The sequence below is a fragment of the Triturus cristatus genome, chromosome 6 (genome assembly GCF_964204655.1).
Source record: "Triturus cristatus chromosome 6, aTriCri1.1, whole genome shotgun sequence".
Taxonomy (NCBI): Eukaryota; Metazoa; Chordata; class Amphibia; order Caudata; family Salamandridae; genus Triturus; species Triturus cristatus.
The window spans coordinates 1,059,198,515-1,059,219,223 of NC_140589.1; the positions used below are offsets into that span (position 1 = coordinate 1,059,198,515).

The 20,709-nt window shown below is 43.9% G+C and overlaps 1 protein-coding gene across 4 annotated transcripts in view; it reads left to right on the forward strand.

The window, feature by feature from the left end:
- AKAP7 (A-kinase anchoring protein 7) overlaps window positions 1–20,709 on the forward strand; it is a 1,351,667-nt gene that overhangs the window by 348,211 nt on the left and 982,747 nt on the right. The gene's annotated exons all lie outside the window — the stretch shown is intronic.

The following is a 20,709-nucleotide window of genomic DNA, read 5'->3' on the forward strand; positions in this document are numbered from 1 at the left end:
GTGACCCATTTCAGTAAATCACCAGGGAGTAGCAACATCTAAATGAATTATTACTCTATACAGCTTTCCAGATAGAAACTCGCCCATTAAACTGCCTACAATTTTCGACACATAGTAAATTAGGTATTATCCTTCACATGTCTGCATCCTTACCATTATTGAATGATCATACCAAAAGCACCAGACTCACCATTACATTGTCATGGTGCTCTATATTTAGTGCCAAATGAGAAAATAGGTTGGTGAGCTCAAATATAAGGGAGCATAAACACTATACTATTATGAAGAGGATTCTATGATCACACAAGCGCACATGATCAAGTAATTGCAGTTACTTTCAACTCTGCGTAATTCAAATTTACATTTCCACACAATTCTAGTCTGCCCTTTGTTCTGTCTTAGCTCAAGGTTGCAAATAGATTTTGTCCATGTAACTTGGAATATAATAATTCCAGACATGTTTAAAAAACCCTAGAATATAAGTATTGTGTAAGTTCTTTACCATTCCAGTCGAGTTCCATGACCATGTTTTTACATAACTGTCTAGAATCAATAAACTTTTTTCGGTTGAGTAGTAACCATAAAAGCAACAATGCTTGGGACAGATTTTGCTCTTTCCATTCCTTTTGTTATTGATCCAAATTCAATCGAGTCCGTGCTTTCATTCTCTCATAGCCTTGGCTTCCATAGTAGAGTTCTGTAAAACGTTTTTTGGAGGACCCCTATTCTGCTTCTGTTTGGTGCTAACCTACCTAGGAGAAGGGAATCCTTTTCTGTGTACGAAGCATATTTATTGGATTTATTCCCTTTGTAAATGGATATGTAATGCCTCCACCCTGGTTGCAAGTCAGCACAGCCTTCTTGCATCACTCTAATATGAGTCACTCATACAAGGATATCCTGGTGCCATACTCTGGGAATTTAAGTACACATTTGTCTATGTCTCAGCAGAACAAGTTCAACAATAAATATCTATGCCTCATGGAAGGCAGGTGGTTTTATTAAGACATACGTATAAACATTCATACCGTAACTCATTCTAGTGACCTAGTAGCGCACACCCATAGTGAGGTTATAGTTCTTCTCTCTGGGGAGATGTAACTTCCCCAGTCCTGAAGTTGTTACCCATATGGGTCATACACCTCCTCTGGGATAGTAGCTAGGATAACGATGAGGTCGAGACTTGCATTGTCCGAGCAAGTGTGAGTCTAATTTGTGTTATGCCTCTGTGAGAGTTACCTAAATTAGAAGTGGTGCCTGAAATCCCTGTTAGAAGATGTGAGATACATCTGGCAATGTATGTAGGATAAAGGCCTGCTCCACCTTTGTTAAAACTAAGAGGTCTTCGTTATGCCTAATGCCCACGCGAGTTGGTAGCTCTTAGCTGTGACTCACTACATAGACCAGTTACCACTTACTGCAGAAACTATTGGATCTGGGTTCTGTGCCTTAGTGTACCTTGACAGTTCGGGCTGGACTGTTCTCATGAGGCACAGGGTCAGACTGATTTGCATATGGCCATGTCTGAACTGGGGTGGCGGAGTGAACTAAAGAATGATGATGGATTAAACCCAGATCAGTTGACTGGGGGTGAGTGCTTGTAATGTTCATCACTCCGTCCATCATCCCCTTTGGTTTTACTTAGTGTACCTTGTGAGCAGCCGCGGTCCATGAAGGTAACAGCGGTGGGGCGGTGGGGCCATGTTGGGGGGAATTTTGAGGGACAAAGCCAAGGTAAAATTAAATAATTAATTTTCGCTCAGCATCGTCCCTCGAATTCTCCCCCCACCACGGCCCCACCGCTGTTACCTGCACGGACCGCAGCTGCTTGTGAGACCTATGGTATGACAGGGAGAGCCTCTGCCACCAGTAGCTGAGCGAGGCATTGTGCCTGGAAATCCAGATCTTGAGTCTTCTCACTTCTTGTTGATTTTTGGCGGAAGTCTTAGATCCACAGGGTCCATCCCACAAGGGATAGTTTATGTTGCCCCATGCCCGTGCTTAGCTTGACATGGACAGCGCATTTATGACTGTCAATGCTTTCATTTTGAAGGCACGCTCTTAACTCCTCATCCACTAGAAATCTCCTCTCACTTATACATTTGGTCACACACATGGACAATAAGACCATAGCAGATCTGCTTCTCAATTCCCTTACCTTAATATTGATTGCATCTTCCCTTTTTCCTTAAATGAAAACACCTGCCTCGCCATCAGCCTTCAAACACTTGTTGTCACATGCATAAGTACAAAGTGTTCATAGTGTATTCACACATCTCCTTGCATGCACATTCACATATACCGAAAGGGAATGTGGCACTACAAAGGCATTCAGTCATAACTCTATCCCTAGCTGTACATCCAAATCTCAGCATCTTCACCACAGAATTTAGAATGTTTTTTGCCTCCCCCTTACAAATTGGGAAAGCTTTAATTTTTAACTTAACTTCTTGCTTAAGACATCCTTAAAGTACCCTACTGGAGGGTCAACCATTTTCCACGTTTTTGCTACACCCCAATGAAGAGTACTTTTGGATAACAGGAGTCTCCCTTAATCTCGTTTACCCTGTTTCATCTCTTCAATAAAATGTACATACATATTATTAATCTTTACTATTTTTCTTTTCTCGGTTTTAACTGTTAAATCTTTAAAGCCCATGCCACGAATGCCATCCAAATATCTTGGGTGGTGGGTGTCAAATTATGTGCTGCTGTGACCTCAACATTTAGACATATGGACCCAGTATTCCCATGGCCATGCTGCCACCAATGATGACTCCCAGAGATTTGATGTAAATGCTCTGGGCAGCTTGAATAGACAAAGAGAATGCAGCAATATAGCAGTTTTGCCAAATTTGTTCTGGTGTAGACAATGATTCCGAATTTTTTCTGATGTGTGTCTTTATGAAAAAGGAAACCAGCAAAGACTCACTGCATTGGATAACAATGTGCACTACAAGTGCTGGAACAGAATAATGTACTAAAGGCACAGTGGTCTCCTAGCTCCACCATCCTAACAAATCCAAGAGGATATGAAACCACACAACTAATTACATCACCAACGAATATTCTGACTAACGTATAGCAAAAGTTCAGACCCAGCTTGGTTATAGTTAAAATCTCATGAGTCCAGGATTCAATGGAACAAATAGAAAACTGTAGCCAATCAAATGTCCCTAGCTAACCACTTACTTATTTATCTTTATGTGGCGGTTCAGTTTAATATTCAAGATACAATGCTACACTTAATTTCAGGGATTGAAGAACAAAGAATCCCATGATCTGTAATGAAGATTTGCAAGCTATATAACACTGCAAAAGGATGTGTAACCGCTGATGCTGAAACAGTGCATTTAACAGCACACAACTGTTCTAAAGATTTCTGAATTCCTGGTTCTGACCTTCTTGCCAGCGGCACCTTCCGAGCTGCTGTTCATGTGATGTCATGTTCTTCACAATAGAGATATGCAGGGAATGGATTTCCTCCAACAATGCAGTAACAAATGCAGACCAGAGCCTGCATATACCAGAACACATCAAGCTATTGACTAAACACACTGGTGGTTTCTTTGAGGACATCATATTGTAGGTGCTTGCTCGATCCTGACAACATTGGTCCATCGGTTTACTTAACTCGTGGATGAATGTAGTAATTGCTTATCTTATCTTAGATCCGTAGGGAACCCATTTACTGCCTTAGCATCTAAAAATAGGTCCAGAAGCCAAGGACTAAGCAAGTCTGAAAAGTGCTAGCTCAGCTCCAGTGGAAGACCACAGGGACCTGGTTCGGTATCTCCTCTACTGTAAGGTCCTATTCTCAGTCCATCAGATTCCAACGGTAATTGAGGGAAATCAAGTTTCCCCAAAACCTGACCTGTAATCAACCATCTGAGAGCAATGCAAGACTTACTGATACTCCATAAGTGTCCGAGCCACAATCATCAATTATCAACCTACCCTCAGGATCCCTTGCCATCTGTACCATCTTGGCTGAGTAGGTGTGATGACTCAACCAAGCATTTAGTTTATCAACTTAGTTTCTGACCTTATGCAGTCATTTCTGTAGTATAGTGCACCTTCGTTGCGTATGAGGCCATCTCCCTGTATTCCTAAAGTTGCTTCTGGCCCTATGTTTCTTGCATTCTGAGGTGGTAGCCAATTCTGGAAGAAGTATCTTGGCCTCCAGATCTCTGATTCTGTTTGACTTTTGCCTCTTTAGTATTGTCTGGCCCTGAAGGACCATCTCAGTGGCTGTTGCAGGTCCTCGTACCACCTCCCCTTGCAACAGCGGTCCTTTCTAGCTTGCTCGCAGTCCGCTACCCTCTGCTGCCTCTGTTTGTGCCTCCTCTGTTCGTTTCTTGCTATGTTTGCCTTTTTCTGTCCTCCGTTTTGCCTTTTCTGCTAGTTTTTCTGCTCCCTGTTTCCTTTCTGCTCATATTTATGCTGTCTATTTTGCCCTCTTCTGTTCTGTTTTGCCTTTTCGGCTCGTTTTTCTGCCCTCTTTTCTTGCCTTTTTTGTGCTCGTTTTTCTACCCTCTGTTTTGCCTTTCTGCTCGTTTTCCTGCCCTCTGTTTGGCCTTTTCTGCTCATTTTTCTGCCCTCTGCTCTGCCCTCATCTGCTGTTTTTGCCTTTTCTGCTAATTTTCTGCTCTCTTTTTTGGCAATTTTTTTGCTTGATTTTCTGCTCTCTGTTTGGCCTTTCAACCTTGTTTGTCTGCCCTCTGTTTTGCCTTTTCTGCCCTCGGTTTTGCCCTCTTCTGCTCTGTTTTGCAGTTTCTGCTTGTTTTTCTGCCCTCTGTTTTGCCTTTTCTGCTTGCTAGTTTTTTCTGTTTACTGTTTTGCCTTTTTCTGCTTGTTTCTTCCCTCTTCCTGCCATTTTCTCAAGACCAGACTTTTCAATAGAGACATTGCACTCCAGTGCAGTCACGGCCAGCATGACTCGCGGGTGTGGGGATGTGGGCAAGTGGGTGTTGCTTGCATGGGGGGAATTTAATGAAAAAATAAATAAACTTACCTTCCCTGGTCCCGCGCCGTCTCAGCTCCTGGCCGTGTTCCGTAGAACAAGAGGCAGGCAGCTCCCTCCACTATCCTAAGCCAATCACAACACTGCAATGGCAGCGTTGTGATTGGTGGGGACTGCGCCCAGCGAGGCGCCTATGGGGAGGCCATTTTCTCTATGTAGGCTGCATGCAGCCTACAAGGAAAAAAGGGAGAGTACGAATGAATGGTATGGTTGGCCCCAGAGGCCTGACCAAACAGTCAGGACCCGCAGCATTGGGCTAGCCACTCTTCCCCTGCCCTTCAGCAGATCCAACCACCACCCGCCCCCAACCAAACACCTCTGCTTTCTCGCAGTGCGACAAGCTGAAACATAAAATTGAAGTTTTACCATTTTATGTTTCTGCTTCTCGCACTGTGAGAAAGAAGTGGGGCGACGCTCCTCCACCCTAATGGAGTAGCCGCCCCTGCCCTAGTGCCCAGATACCCCCGGGGAGACAGTGCTGCGCTCTACAAATGCTGATTGATTGATTGAGTGGTCTTTCATAACACTCTATGACATTCTTTGCGCCTCTGAAAAAAGTGGGTGTTCACCTAATAAAGATAGTTAGACAATGTAGTGAGGTCACACCTGCAGACAGTGTTAATGTTAGCATATGTTGGACGCCATTTTTGCCGCTTTTGCTCACGTTACTACATGGCACATTTCTAGTAAACACTTTGCTCGCTCGCTTTCACATGAGAACTGTCTATATTTCATGTATTTAGTTGAACACTCTGCTCCTCGTCTGCACAGCGTGTTCAAAGTAAAAAAACAATGAGCTCTGTTGAATTGCCTTGGTCAGTCTCACGTCCCTAGCCATAACATAGAACACAGCTGCAACCCTGGAAATCTGGTGCTTTTAATATTGCTGTGCATGCATGTTAACACACTTGGAGAAAACGCTTTCCAGGATAGAAGAGCTGGGCTTGTCCGGAGATGTAAATTCCTGCATCTGAACTCGGAGGTATGGAGTCCCCCTGACAAAGCCTGGAGGTCTTCTATAATTATAATAAACTAGCTTCTAGCACGGGGAGGGTGGCATGGTGCTTTAGTCCTGTTTCCACTATCATTATAATATGATTTCCTCTTTTGTTTTATATGGAATTGTAACCATGCTGATTTGTTTGATCCTATGCATTTTGCTGCTAGTACTGGCTTGTATATTGCATTATAGGGCACGTTAGTTAAAATAAACATTTGAAACTATAGTTTGACGCTCTTTACTCATGCTGTGGACAAGTACAAGAGTTTGAACGAAAGAGTGTTCTTGTTCCCACGTATCCTGAGAGAGGAGGGAGTTACATGTTCTAGGATGTCTAATCATTGGTAGCTTCGCTGTAGTACAGAGAACAAATGAGACACTATAGCTAGTCGGATAGGGGATCTGGGTACCGAGGTGGGTTTTTTGGTATACCACTACATACTGAGGTCCTGGTTTCCTGCGCATAGTTCTGTATATGTGCAGAATCCCTGCAACATGGCGCACCTAACGTTTGATCTGGTTCTTATTTACGAGACGCTTTAGTAGGTCTTGTGCTTGTCCATGATACCCTCGCTTCTGTTTTCCGGTAAACAGCTGTGACGGCATAACCTACCTATATTGATGTGTTTATAGGGTTTTCTTCAAGCTTGATTCATAAAAAGGTTTTATAGTTACTATTCAGTTACTTACCTATTGCGCTGCCACGCTTTAAGTTGTTAAGCTTTTTCTCGATATGGCCGAAGTGGATATTGCGGCACATTGCCGCGGGGCGCTCCATCATCACTTGACTGCTTTTGGAGTGCCCAACGCGGGTGTCTCACTCGTTTTTGTGGTAGGAGCTACTGCAGCTCACCCATTTGAGGTTTTTTATTCTGGGGTTATGCTTCCGGCAGTGGAGGGACATGATGGCTTATTCCATAAGTACTCTCCCGCTGCAATCCCTGTAGCGTATCTGCCATATATGACTTTGGAGGTTCCGATTTCAGCATGGCAACACCGTGTTTGGTTTAATGGCGCCCTACCCCACACCGTGACCCTGGTCTGGTTAGGCCCTTTGTCGATTCCGGTGGGCAGTTTTGGCAGAGTACACACCACATTCACGTTATCTAGCAGTCGATGAGTTGCGCGTTTTACACACCTCCTTGATTGAGGTGCACAGGGCTCTAGTACAATACATCTCACGCAATCTTCTGGTGGGAGCACCTGGCGTTGCTGTGCAACTGGCTGGACCTGCTGGACTAACTATTAGCCCAGTCATGGTTAATTTGGTTATGTGCAAGCGTCCACTGAATAAGGAAGATTTACCTTATTGGCTTGCGGAGAAATTTGACCAGCTGGAAGCGGTATTTCCGAATACAACTCCTGTGGAGAAACACAGGATTCTTACTATTAGTTTGCAGATAGACTTAATACCCGAAGTAAATGATTGTGAAAATTGGGGTAAAGTGTTCACGGCGGTGTATGCAAAATGTTTTGACACACTATCTATGACAGTGCTTCCCTCCATGATTAAACGTGTTCAGGATGAACATGGAACGGAGGCGGCTGAGTAGTTAGGGATGAGGTTGGTCGGAGTGTTGGACGTAGTTGCTGATCTGATCCTTGCGAATGTCAAGGGAGATGCAGTTAACTTTCAAGTGTCTAATGCTTTGCGCCTTGTCCGTGATGAGGAGAAACCCAGTGAATTACCAAAAATTATTGCAGAAGCTTATAGAACAATTGGGCGCAATATTTTGGGTGTTAAGCCTTTCGCAAGAATACCTGCACAACAGCAGACACAGATGGCTCAGTCTGCCAAAGACGACCGTCCTAATTTCCCTAAAAAGAATTGGAAAAATAAGAAACAGGGGAAGCGACAACGGACACAGGGGTCGCGTACAGTGTCACCAGTTCCCGATCTTTCTGAGCGCACTTAGGATTTGTGCGACCGGGCACGAATTAGGTCACCTGACAGGTTTTAGGTTCCTGATCAGCGCTCTCCTGGTTCTTCACAGGCAACATCGGGCTCACAGGCCGGTGGAGGGGACGCCTGGATCACAGCAGCGGTTGAGGTGCCCCGCAAGGACGTGAACAATCTCACCTGGCTGACGGCAAAGGGAAACAAGACGAATTTCCTCGTCACCGCCCGCCTTTTCAGAAAAATAAAGTTGCTGCTTCAACAGCGAAATATGCCACAGACGGTGAGAACCCGGCTCCGGAACTTAACATGGGCAGTAACGCTGCTAGACAGCGCAGCGGAAGTTACCATAGTGCAGCAAGCACTGCATCCATTTCTGGAGGCTAAAGCAACTGAAACTTTCATCTCACTTGAGACAGCTGACACCCGAGTGGCTCCCCATGACAGATTATATGACATAGTTCTTCTCATTGAAGGAGACATACAACGTGTAATACAAGGGATTTTTGGGGGAAATCTAACTTCATCATATGACATACTTTTGGCAGAAAAAGATTGGCCGCCACCTTTTGTTCTTACCGCTCCCCGTGGAGAGGAGGTGATACTCCCCAGTTTTTCACATAATGTATCCAAGGAGCAAGCTATGGCTTTTGCAGATGAGTGGGCTTTGGTGCTTGCGCCAGCTGTATCCCGAAATCAGGTGGTCTGGGATAAAGACTCTCCCCCGCATGAGATACCATCACAGTCTATGCCACAGCCACAACCCCAATATCCCCTCCGGCGGGAGGCTAAGGCTCCTGTGGCCGATATTCTGTTTCAACTAGAGTATCAGGGAGTACTTGAGACATATGTGTCACCAATGAATAACCCTCTATTTACAGTAGCTAAACCCGATGGGTCGACCCGCTTGGTTTTGGATTACCGACATTTGAACTCACATTGTCGGACTTGTGCGGTGCAGAATACCCATAGTTCAGCATTAGTCGACAGTCTGGTTCGTAAAAAATATAAAACAACACTTGACATAGCCAACGGCTTTTACACGCAAAATCTGTCCCTTGAAAGCAGTCAATAAACCGCCTTCACCGTGGGCTTATAACAAAAACAAAATTTGCTTTGGCAATGGGCTACAAAAGTAGCCCTGGTGTTTTTGCCGTCCGTGTTGTCTCTTTGTTAGACTTCTTTTTAAACAACAAGGGGGACCCAAATAAGTCTGCCTGGGACCTTGGGAATCAATTATTCTAAGCAACAATGGTCCCTAGGAAAGGGTGAACAAAACTGATAAAAACACACCCAGTCTGTGCTGTATTATTTAAACGTGTCCAGCCGGACAGAGGTGAGCGTTGCCTGAGCCTTGCTTAAATGTTTCCCAGACTATATGTTTTGTACATTTTTACATTTCTGTAGTGGAATGCAGGCTTGTGTCCCACTATCAGTATATTGTCTTGTACATATCTCCAAGAATTGCTGAAAAATTAAACATTGAACCTCTGTCCGGCTGGACACGTTTAACTAATACAGCACTGACTGGGTCTGTATTTATCAGTTTTGTTCACCCTGTCTCTTTGTTAGACAGCATAGATGAAGAAGCATACTCCTATGTTGATGACATTTATCTGACAGACGACGAGTTATGGCCTCATCCTTGTCACGTGGATTGCATCATAGTATTGTTTGCGGACCACGGTTACAAGTTTAACTTTGCTAAATCCCACTTTGCAGAGTACACAGTATTGTTTTTGGGCTACAAGCTCAATAGTGAAGGAAGAGGCTTAGCGCCGCACTTCTTGGAGGAATGCGCACGTTTGCGCCCTCCAACTACACTGAAAAAATTACAGTCTTTACTAGGTTTTTTGAATTTCGGTAGGACTTACTTCCCCGATTATGCCCAGCCCTTGTATGCTTTGATACAACCAACCCTCTTTTTCAAAGTCCTGCTGGCTTCCGGAACATTCCATTATAATGCAGTATTTGCAGTCTGATCTTATTGAATCCAAATTCTTATTGACTTGTGATAACCATACTAACCTGGTGATAAGAATCGTCCCAGGACATGTGGGTTTCACATACTTGACGTTTAATGAAGGGGACACAGTGCCTATTGCTTACAAGTCACATTTGTACACTATAGCAGAATTGAGGTTTTCCAACATTGAAAAAGTTTTGACAGCTGTCCAGATGGCGATCCTAAAGGACCGCGCACTGGCACAGATTTGGTTGTAACACCATGTCCCGCGCTTGAAGCGGTGACAAAGGCAAGTGTACCGAACTCAAAGGCATTGCATCCACGTTGGATACAATGGGCCACATTGTTGACCTCTCCAGATGTCACCTTTATTTTTTACTTTTCTTTGCAGATGCAGGAGTTTTTGCAGTATGAGTTTATTCATCCTCCTCCTCTGTCGATGCGTCCACTTGAGCAATACCAATGTGTCATTTACACTGACGGTTCAGTGCAACCGGCAACCTGGTCTAAAAATTCTTACTCGGCGGCCTGCGCTATAGTGGCGGGTACTATAGTGAACGGAGAGTTCAAGTCCAATGTTGTCCATACACAGGCACTAGGTGACTGTACCGCCCAATTAGCTGAATTGTGCACTTTGGTACTGGCTCTAGAGTTTGCAGATCCAAAAGTGACTGCTTTAATTGTAAGCGATTCTTATTACTGTGTTCAGTCTTTCAATGACAACTTATTCTTTTAGTCTCAAAATGACTATCGTGATTCTAAGGGCAGTGCAATTAAACATAAAATGCTTTGGTTTCGAGTTGCAGATCTTAAAGACCATTTGCCTCTCACACAAGTAATTCACACTCTTGGTCATCAGCACGTAGGAGTACACGCTCTTGGCAACAGTTTGGCAGATGAAGCTGCCAAATCAGCAGTAGCCACGTGTTCAGTTGCAGCAGTTACAAGATCCATGTATAGGATTGATAATGTCATTTTGGCAGCAATAGCTGCTACAGAGAAGGGTGATAATTATCCACTGGGTTTCCCTTCAGAAAACTCTTATCATTTAAGTCCCGATAATGTTCCTTACGTGAGAATTAACGACGTTGGTGACAGGTTGATTCCCAACGCGGACCGTAGGCCTGCACTGATAACAGCCGCAAACGAAGGAATGGCCTCAGCACATGCTAGAGTGTCTGCGACTGTTTCTATCTTGAAGCAGTGTTATTGGTGGCGCAGCCTATATAAAAAAAACTGTAATTATGTGCTTTCTTGTGACATTTGTCAGCAGATTAAACCGTCTATGGCAACGCGCCCACCACAAACACAGCTATGCATTTCTAATAAACCTTTCGGCTGTGTTTATTTAGATAACTGCGGTCCTTTTTCTTCAGATACTGCCTATAAATTCTTCTTAGTTGCAGTTGATTTGTGCACACGCAGTCTATGGGTTTGGCCACAACGTAGTGCTGACACCCGAACTGTCATTTGGGATTTGCGTGTCTTGGTGGGAATTTTTGTCTACATACAGGCCTGAGGGCAATTCAGTTGTGACTTAAAGAAATCCTTGACAGCTAGGGTCATAGGGACTGGCAGGAACTGGTTCGCCCTTTTGTATAGCGTACAACGTGCTCTCAATAAACTCCCTAGAAGATCTCTGGGTGGGCGAACGCCATACGAAATGCTCATCAGCATGAAGATGTTTGTGCCCGACCTTGATGGTCCAGACATTGCGGCGTCTGCCGCATCCTTTGACGTACAAAATATTCATTGTGCTGTATTACAGAATCTACAAGAGACCCGTGACAGCCTTGCAAAGGAACATTTGCCCTCACCCACTGATGCTGCATTGCAGATTCCGGTAGTCAGCTGGCTACAAAAAATCGAAGACCTGGTCCGAGAAAGAGTTTGGCCCCTCCTATCGAGCACCGGTCCCAGTAATTGGAGTGCAGGGTACTCGTACAGTCATTTTACCACCACTTCCTGGTCGAAAAGAAAACAGATACATCTCAGTTGACAATGTCAGGCTACAACATCTGGCCGATCCTGAATAGCATCACATCAGCTGTGTCTACAACAACAGTATCTAGAGATCCAAGTTTGACTGCTTCTAACACCGCGCAAGATGACACCACCATTGAGATGAATTCTGTTAACAATCCCTTGTTGTTTCCGACTGCTTCAACACATAATGAGGAAACTGAATATGCATATCCCAATTGCATGTCATTGCCAGGCGTGCGACCGGAGGCCATTAATGAATCATGTTTTTCCTTTGACTCACATTCCACAGCATCACATGCCCCTTCCAAATTTTGCATTTTTGTTGCCTGGTTTAAACAAACTTACTTGATTCCATCTTGACTTACATCTGGTTGGTGCTAATCGCAATTTTGTTCATGTCCATTGGTTTTTTAACTTTCTGTTTTCTTCTGATCAATGGTCACTATCTTCCTGAATGCCTTGCTGTTAAACTGGTTGATGGAACTTTGGCTCCGCACTCTTCTTCACACATCATGAAAAGAGACCAGACTTTTGTCAACATCACTGCCTGGCCAGTCATCGACGGCATTGTTTGGGATGCTGTAGATTTTCAAATCCATGGCCCTACGGAGATAATTAATGTCCCTAATGTACTTCGTGTTTCAATGGGTGATGTCGTGAAACATAACATAAGATCAGATGATTCGGACGTACAATCTGTGCAATCCCTGTTCGCAGATTTGAAATATTATGCTGCTTTTGATGCTGAAGACTTGTATTTGAATACTGCAAATGATGCTGATTTATTTGTTTTGCTTCCAGCACTATGGTCATCATTATCTGCATAAAGCCAATACATATAGAAATGTTTTTAATTATACATAATGGGAACATTTCCCAGCTCCTTTGAGAGGCAGCCCTGATACGTTTTTGAAACATCAAACCCTGGTTCGTTCTATTTTAAATTAAATGTTTCCTCTAATTCTAAGGTGATGCTCACAAATACTAAATTATTATATTCTAAATCATTTATAGATGATTTAACAGTTGGGGGCTGTGAGCTGTGGAAGTCAACAATTGAACTTAAATCTGTCTGGGGTTCTAAATCATGGCAAGTGCGAGGCACGGAGGCCTCACACCATGCCTGATTCATACCAACACAGATTTTATTTTTAAATGACTCAATTTATCAAACTAGCTGTTTTGGTTTGGCTACTTCTAAACAAATGAATGCCCTGCTATCCCTGCTCTGTCTGCTTATGAGACCTGGAGCAGTTTTACTAATTATTCCATGGACGAATTCCAATCACTTTTTAAAAATGACACCTTTAATCTGTCTAGTCTGGACTCTCTAGGTTGGTTTGTTTGGCAGACTAGTTCAGATGCTTGCCAACTGCGTTTCCTCGCCAGGGCTCCTGGTTACACACAGGGCAAGGCTGATCCTCGTTTTTTAAACACACATTCAGTTACCACATATTCGGTAGGGAAACTTTGTCAAAACTGGTTACAACACTCGTCACTGGCTTCAGTTAAACAACATTTGTCGTTATTATCAGATGACATTGATTTGACAGATTTTATAAAGGGACCCGCTGGTCCTAGATCAAAAATATTTATATATGCTACTTACAATTAAATCTGGAAACTATCCCAAATTGAAGCAGCTTCGCGTTTAAGGGCAATAGATCAGACTAATCTTGAGAAAGTGCTTGCTGTTGTTGATAATAATATTAACACCCTTTCATCCCGCATTTATACATTGGACAATATTGTTTCGTCTGTTGTTGACATTGTACAAGAGGATGTTTTTGTTTTGTATCCTGTTCAGAATCAATTGCGTTCAGTTATGCAATTTGCCTGGACTGTACAGACTCTGAAGATGAGTAAAGTTCCATGGGATTACCTGAACGCGTCATAGTTATTTTTGCCATTTAACTTGACAACAAAGCAACAGTTTATGTCCATTAAAGATGCTACATATTCTCTGTTGCGTATTGAAAGGTTGGACCCGTTACCATTCTCTATGGCGAAAACAGACTCTGCTGTCTGGCTCATCAATGGGCTGATAACTCTCCCGTTTTCCTTGTTTAAATTTACCTCATGTATGAAACACTATCCACTAGGCCGCTATGAACCATTGGGAAGTGCATTTTTACACGAAGTATGGTCACTGCCTTTCACATACAGATGCCTTAGGGATGACAAAGAAGTATACCTTACTGGGGAATCATGTGAAAACACAACAGGTCATTCCCTTGTCTGTAAACACATCAAATTACACGGCGCGTGTAACCTTACGGCCCCAAATCTTGCATGTGTTTTGAAAGGTACACCCGTGCCGTCTATAACATCGACTTTCACACTACTTGCAAATGGTAGTTATTTGCTTTTAAATAATGAGGAATGCTGCGGCATGTTAGCTGGCATCCCTTACATAGTAACTGTTTCTCAGTGTGTGGTGTGCTGTAAAAATGTTCTTTTTCCACCCCCACGCAAGAGACTCGATAACTCGATTTGGCCTTCCATTCCGACCTTGAAGGCAGATTTCAATAAGTTGAGCAGAATAAGAGCATTGTTATCCCAAAAAGAAGTTTCTCTCACATCTGCCCTTGAGACATTCATCCTTCACGTGGCTAACACTCATACAGAGGTCCAATCACTTCTTAATACTGACCTCCCATAACATTTCGGTGCGTTATTCACACTATCTTCAATGCTTCTAACACTACTGGCATAGCCCATTTTTTTAAAGTTGTGGGTTCTGGGCTTGTGACCTCTTTCCAAACTATATTTGGTGTGATACCAGCTTGTATTCATTCTATTTTTTCCAGCGTCTTGCCTTTATTACTTGCCTTAGCCGCTGGGGTCTTGCTGTTGATTTGCCTGCTACGAAATGGATGCGCCGCCTGTGGCTCTGCAAGGCGAACTCTGGCTGCAGATACTCCATCGCCGTATACTTAAATGCTATGGGGCTCTGCCCTTGGCCACACTAAGCGTGGCTTATGGATGGTCTTTTCGTGCTGCCTATTTCACTTGCTTGCAACCTGTCTTCCACTGCTTGGATTGTCTTTTTGAATCGGCATTGGCTCTTTGCCTCTCCAATACGGTATTTCTTCCACCTGATTCTGAACTGATAATGAGTGCCCATGAGCAGGAATGTTCCGCTGTTGGGATTATGGCCTGCGCAGCGGCGCTGGGAGGTCTGACTGAATGGGATATCTTTACAGCAGCACATGAATTCGTACAACGTAGTTACTTTGAGTGTCACGCAAGTTGTCCTTTAATGGTGCTGGAGGCGCCCGTGATTGAAGAACATATATGTTCATTCACTCTACTTAATTGGATGGCAATGCTTTTTTCTGCTGAGAACAATGACTTCCTCTTGGAGGCTATTGCAACATACTGTTCGTACACCCTGCTGGATTGAATCAACCACAGTATCCATGTTGGATTTTTAAATTTTTGATTTCTTTTATGTGCGCCTTTTTTGGATACAAACAATTTTTTTTCTCGCTTTCTTTCTCTTTCCGAATATTCCTCGCAAATGAAAGGTATCACTGATACAAATGCTCTTGATTCTTGATCAGACTTTTGAAAGCTGGGTTCTCTCGAAGACCACGGTCCCATGGACTGACCAAGGGGAGGTTGTAGTGAGGTTAAGGACACACCTGCAGACAGTGTTAAGTTAGCATATTGTGGACGCCATTTTTGACGCTTTTGCTAACGTTACTACATGGCACATTTCTAGTAAACACTTTGCTTGCTCGCTTTCACATGAGAACTGTCTATATTTCATGTATTTAGTTGAACACTCTGCTCCTCGTCTGCACAGCGTGCTCAAGGTCAAAAAACGATGAGCTCTGTTGAATTGCTTTGGTCAGTGTCACATCCCTAGCCATAACATAGAACACAGCTACAACCCTGGAAATCTGGTGCTTTTAATATTGCTGTGCATGCATTTTGCTGCTAGTACTGGCTTGTGTATTGCATTATAGGGCACATTAGTTAAAATAAATATTTTAAACTGTACTTTGACTCTATTTACTCATGTTGTGGACAAGTACGAGAGTTTGAACGAAAGAGTGTTTTTGTTCCCACGTATCCTGAGAGAGGAGGGAGTAACATGTTCTAGGATGTCTAATCATTGGTATCTTCGCTGTAGTACGAAGAACGAATGAGACACTATAGCTAGTCGGATAGGGGACCTGGGTACCGAGGTAGGTTTTTTGGTACACCACTACTCACTGAGGTCCTGGTTTCCTGCGCATAGTTCTGTTTATGTGCAGAATCCCTGCAACAGCAACTCCTGGGCGGCTAAAACTTTTAACACTCACACTTCACAGCTGTCCATAATCTGCCATCCAACATTCAGCGTTGATAGGGAGTCATCAGAATCCCTCTGGCCAGAAACTCTACCCTTCTAATAGATAAAAAATCTATCTTGGGAACTAGCAACAGTCTAGGGCGAGCAGTGTGTCCTGGAATAGAAAGAATGTTTTCCGTCCTGTCAGTGTTTTAACAATCATGCATCTGACAGACCCATAGCGTAAACAAAAGTTGCAAGCTCCATGGGAAGCAGATCATAAACACTAGTCACAGTGGTAGTCATTCGTTCCCATTTGCCTTTGGCTTCAGTATCTCCACCATTAGAGTCAAACCATTTTTTCAGTCTGACAAATGCCAAGGTTTTGCATACACATATTGCCACTCCTCGTGATCCTCTTTTGAAACAGGCATACACCAGGGATGAGTATTTATCCATGTCCACAAACTGGGTTGGGATTACTGATGAGGTTGATTTTCTGAAACAACACAATAACTCTATTAAACAATTGAGTCCCAATATCCCACTTGATCTTGTCTCTCAATTCATGAGCATTTTACTTCTGATGAATACTTCTAACTGCAAATTCATCATCTTGTGAATACTGCTATACTGGCACTAGAGAATTTTCTTAGGCGTTCCCTTGTGTGCCAGTAGGTAGTGTTGTGCGACTCTGAGTCAAGCCTGTCTCGTCCCTGTAGTGACGTTGGGCCACCATAAAACCACCACTCAACGTCAGTTCCTCTCTCGGGATAAGGAACTTTCTTCCTTGCTTCTGTCAACTGACAGAAAACTTCTATAATTCTTTCCAGTGTGCAAGGGACATGTCCCCCCCCCCCCCTAAAACAGCAGGGTTTAAACGCTACGAGGACTGCTACAAGCAGATGTTGTCATTGACAGACCCTCATAAGGTTTGTCTCTGGTATCTCGTCTTGTCACATGACTCAATTTTGTTAGGCAACTATGCTTAAGTAAATCCGAAAACCTTCAGGAACTGAGAGGCCAAAATCTGTGTCACTGAGCTTCGTAGGAAGGATCAGAAGACCCGATCCTGGTTTAAGTTGAGGATGCGCATGTGTTCTCCCAAAGCTGTACCTGGAATAGATTGTTGTCACATTCAAAGTCATCGGGTTAATCCAAGAAAAAGAAGCATAAGAAGTCGAAACACGGGTCCCCTTCTTCCCACCACTCTCAGCAAGAGAGGTCATGCAGATATCTAGGTACCTTGAAGTCTAGGTCTCCAACTTCAGAACCGATTTAGACTTTAATGCAGATCCAACCCATCTTTTCGGGTATAACAGGAATGTTGCAGCACTTACAGGCCTTCAAGGAAGCCATGCTTCATAATTTGTATGTCTTTTCCAGATCCCACGGAGGCCTTCGGGCCCCATGAATCCAAGGAGGCCTCCAGCTGGGTTACTGCTAACGGATCCATCCCTAATGCCCACTGTGCCCTTCGACCCTGCTTAGGGGTCGGCCCTGAATCCTGTGACGATGACTGTGCCAACTCCACATATGGCAACGAGATCGGTGCCGATCCTCCTTGCGTCAACGCCACTGATGCCAGAAGAGGAGCCGATAGTCATTTCGGGCTCTGTGCAAATCCATCGTGACCTTGTTCGAATTCGCAATGCCCTCAACATCCAGTCCAACCTCAGTCAGAGTCTGATAAACTTCCCTTACACTAGAGGTATAAAGAGGAACAGCAAGATGACAATGGTGATGACATTTTCCAGGTTTATGATGATGGGAACTTGCTTCTGGATTTACAAAAAGCCAGTGGCCTAGACACATCCCCAGACACTGATTTAAAATCCACTCCAGGTCCTTTGACTGAAGACACTGCCTCCTTTGTGATGGTTATGAGGAGAGCAGCAGAAGAACTGGACTTCCATCTTCCATCATTAGAAGTCAAAACAAATTCAATGAGGCAGACTGATAAACTCCTGGGTATCGGGGAGAATTCAGAATCTTACCTTCCAGTAAAGGGCAGATAGCCAGAAGACATGGATCGGCCGCAGTAGAACCATCTTTCCTGCTGCTTCACTCAACATGTGAGAACCTGGTAGTTCAAGCCTCTAGCAGTAGACTCTTTGCCAAAACGTTTCTGACCACTCTGCCAAACTGGAAGTCAAATCTCATTAAATCTTTTGGGAAGTGTATGTTTTCATCTGCTAACCTAGCCCTCAGGTCAGTAAACACAAGTTGCCTCTTGGGGTGTTATTTGCATGTGTTGTGGGACATGGTAGCCACTAGCTTGCCTGCACTATCTGAGGATCTTCGGGACAACCTTTAGCGGGTAATTCAGGATGGCCAGGATGCAGCGAAATGCATGATCTTGTAGGGTCTTGACACTGCTGACTGCCACACAATACCCCCCAAAATGTTGCTCCTTTTGTGGTTTTGGAAGGGGATTTCAGTACAGGCCACACTAAATCCTGCTTCAGCAACAACAGACCGACTAGGCTTTTCAAAGTAGAGGTTGGTTATCCAGCTGCCAGCATCCAGGCTCCCAGAGGCAATGAAGTACCCAATTTCCCACACCCTTGCCTCCACAGAGGCTAAAGAACCACTTTAATTTGCCATAAGTAGCGCACTCTCACCCAGTTGGAGGCAAGATATGTGTTTACCTTCACATGTTGCAGAGCACCACATCAAACAGGTAGGTGCTCCAAATCATCCAGCACGGTTTCCAACCATCTGTCAGGCACCTGCCACACATTCATGAAGCGCTACTACCTGGATAGCCAGGTCTGGTGGGAGGGGCATTTTGTTTGTTCTATCCTGCAGGACTTTCTAGTCTAATCTACAGATTCACCACTAAGGGGGGTACATTTTTATTATCTATTCCTAAGGTGAGGAATCTTCTGCTAGAAGAATCCATCAGAAGAACATGTTACTTACCTTCAGTAAAGCTCTTTCTGGTGGCTACTTAAGCTACCTGCAGATTCCTCACCGACCCACCTTCTCTTCTTTCTTTGAAATAGGCTCCTCTGGCTCTTACTAAAAACATTCCAAAACAGAGATCTGCACTCCAGCACAATCTGATTCCCAAGGCCTCTGCTTCTAATGGTGCAAACTGATATCAGAAAGAAACTGATGTGATTCTAAGGAGGTGACTCTTATAAGGTAGCCCTGATATCACGTCCAGGACGGGACGGACCCGATGCGGAGCCGCATGACGCCACCTACTTGCACGGACGGAACTGCTATGAAAAATCACCAGATCCAGTTTGGTGTAGCAGTATTTATAAGATGAGGATCTGCTGTTATATAGAGTATCCACCATAAAGAGCATTAACGAAGGTAAATGACATGTTCATTTACACACTTCAAGGTGCCTAAAACTATGCTGTTCATTAGACTCTATTATCCATTTACAGCATAACACTGTCCATTAACACCACCACAGTCTTAGCTATGTCCATAAACCCTACGTTCACTGTACTGAGATCCTCTGTAATCCCAAACATCCCATGTGTCAAACTGTCCTTTTCCCACAGATTTGTATGAAGCGGATGGAATTACCTATATCAAAACTACACAAAAGCGTCCTGAGAGTTTATCAGGTTGTCTGGTCTTTCAGAAGAGATCACAGCTATTGATTTAAGGGGACTTGCTCTGTCCAAATTCGACCATCCTCTGGGACTTCCAATTGCCTTGTACTCTCATATCACCTCTAAATGTAGAACCTATTGGTACACCTGCCTCATTCTTCAAGTATCAGTTCCCCTCAAGTAGTTGTCACGACATTTTCTGTCTGCCTATTCCATAAGCCAGAAATTGTCTTCATCTAGAGTGTCCACTCAGGCTTTAACCTCCACAGCCTCCAGCCCAAGTTCACTCCTGCCAAACTTGTTAGACATTTTATTAGCATATAGCACATGTAGTCCAATGTTCAAGAAATCTGTCTTATATATGAGCACTCTTTTGGAAGGAAGGTTCAGATTCGCTGGCAACTGTGGAAAAACTAGCCCATCTGTCAGCAGCTGTCACCCTTTATGACTCTTATGGAACTTCTACAGCGTTAATCCTGCCTTTTGGACTGTCACTTCTTCACTTGTCATATTCTCAGGTCGGGGATGTGAGTATCCTATGGACAGGTTTTTGTATTGCCCTTGCCTGGTTTCCCCATCCAGTGACTGTCTCAAATTCTAGTCTCAAAAGGAAGGATTAAGCTTTACCTTTTCCCAGCAGGCCCGCCAAGTTCACTAAGCAGTACAATGCTCCCACTTGTGCCAGTGGAAGTGTAGAGCGGCAAGTTGCGGGTAGCCGGCAGACACAAATCCTGTGACTTGATATCTTTGTGGCATTAGTGGCTGTCACATTGTAGAAATGTAGTGGATGGGTGTGCATGCTAGAAGGCTGTTTGGTCACTCATTCCAGTTGTGCAACTTCTAAGAAGAGTACTTCATTTGAACAGAATACTTCCACCACCACCCTACTACTTCCAGGCGTCAAATAACTGAGTGGGTGCCAGCCTTTTCGACCTATGGCCTGCCTGGGTATCATATACAAAGTTAGACCTCTGACC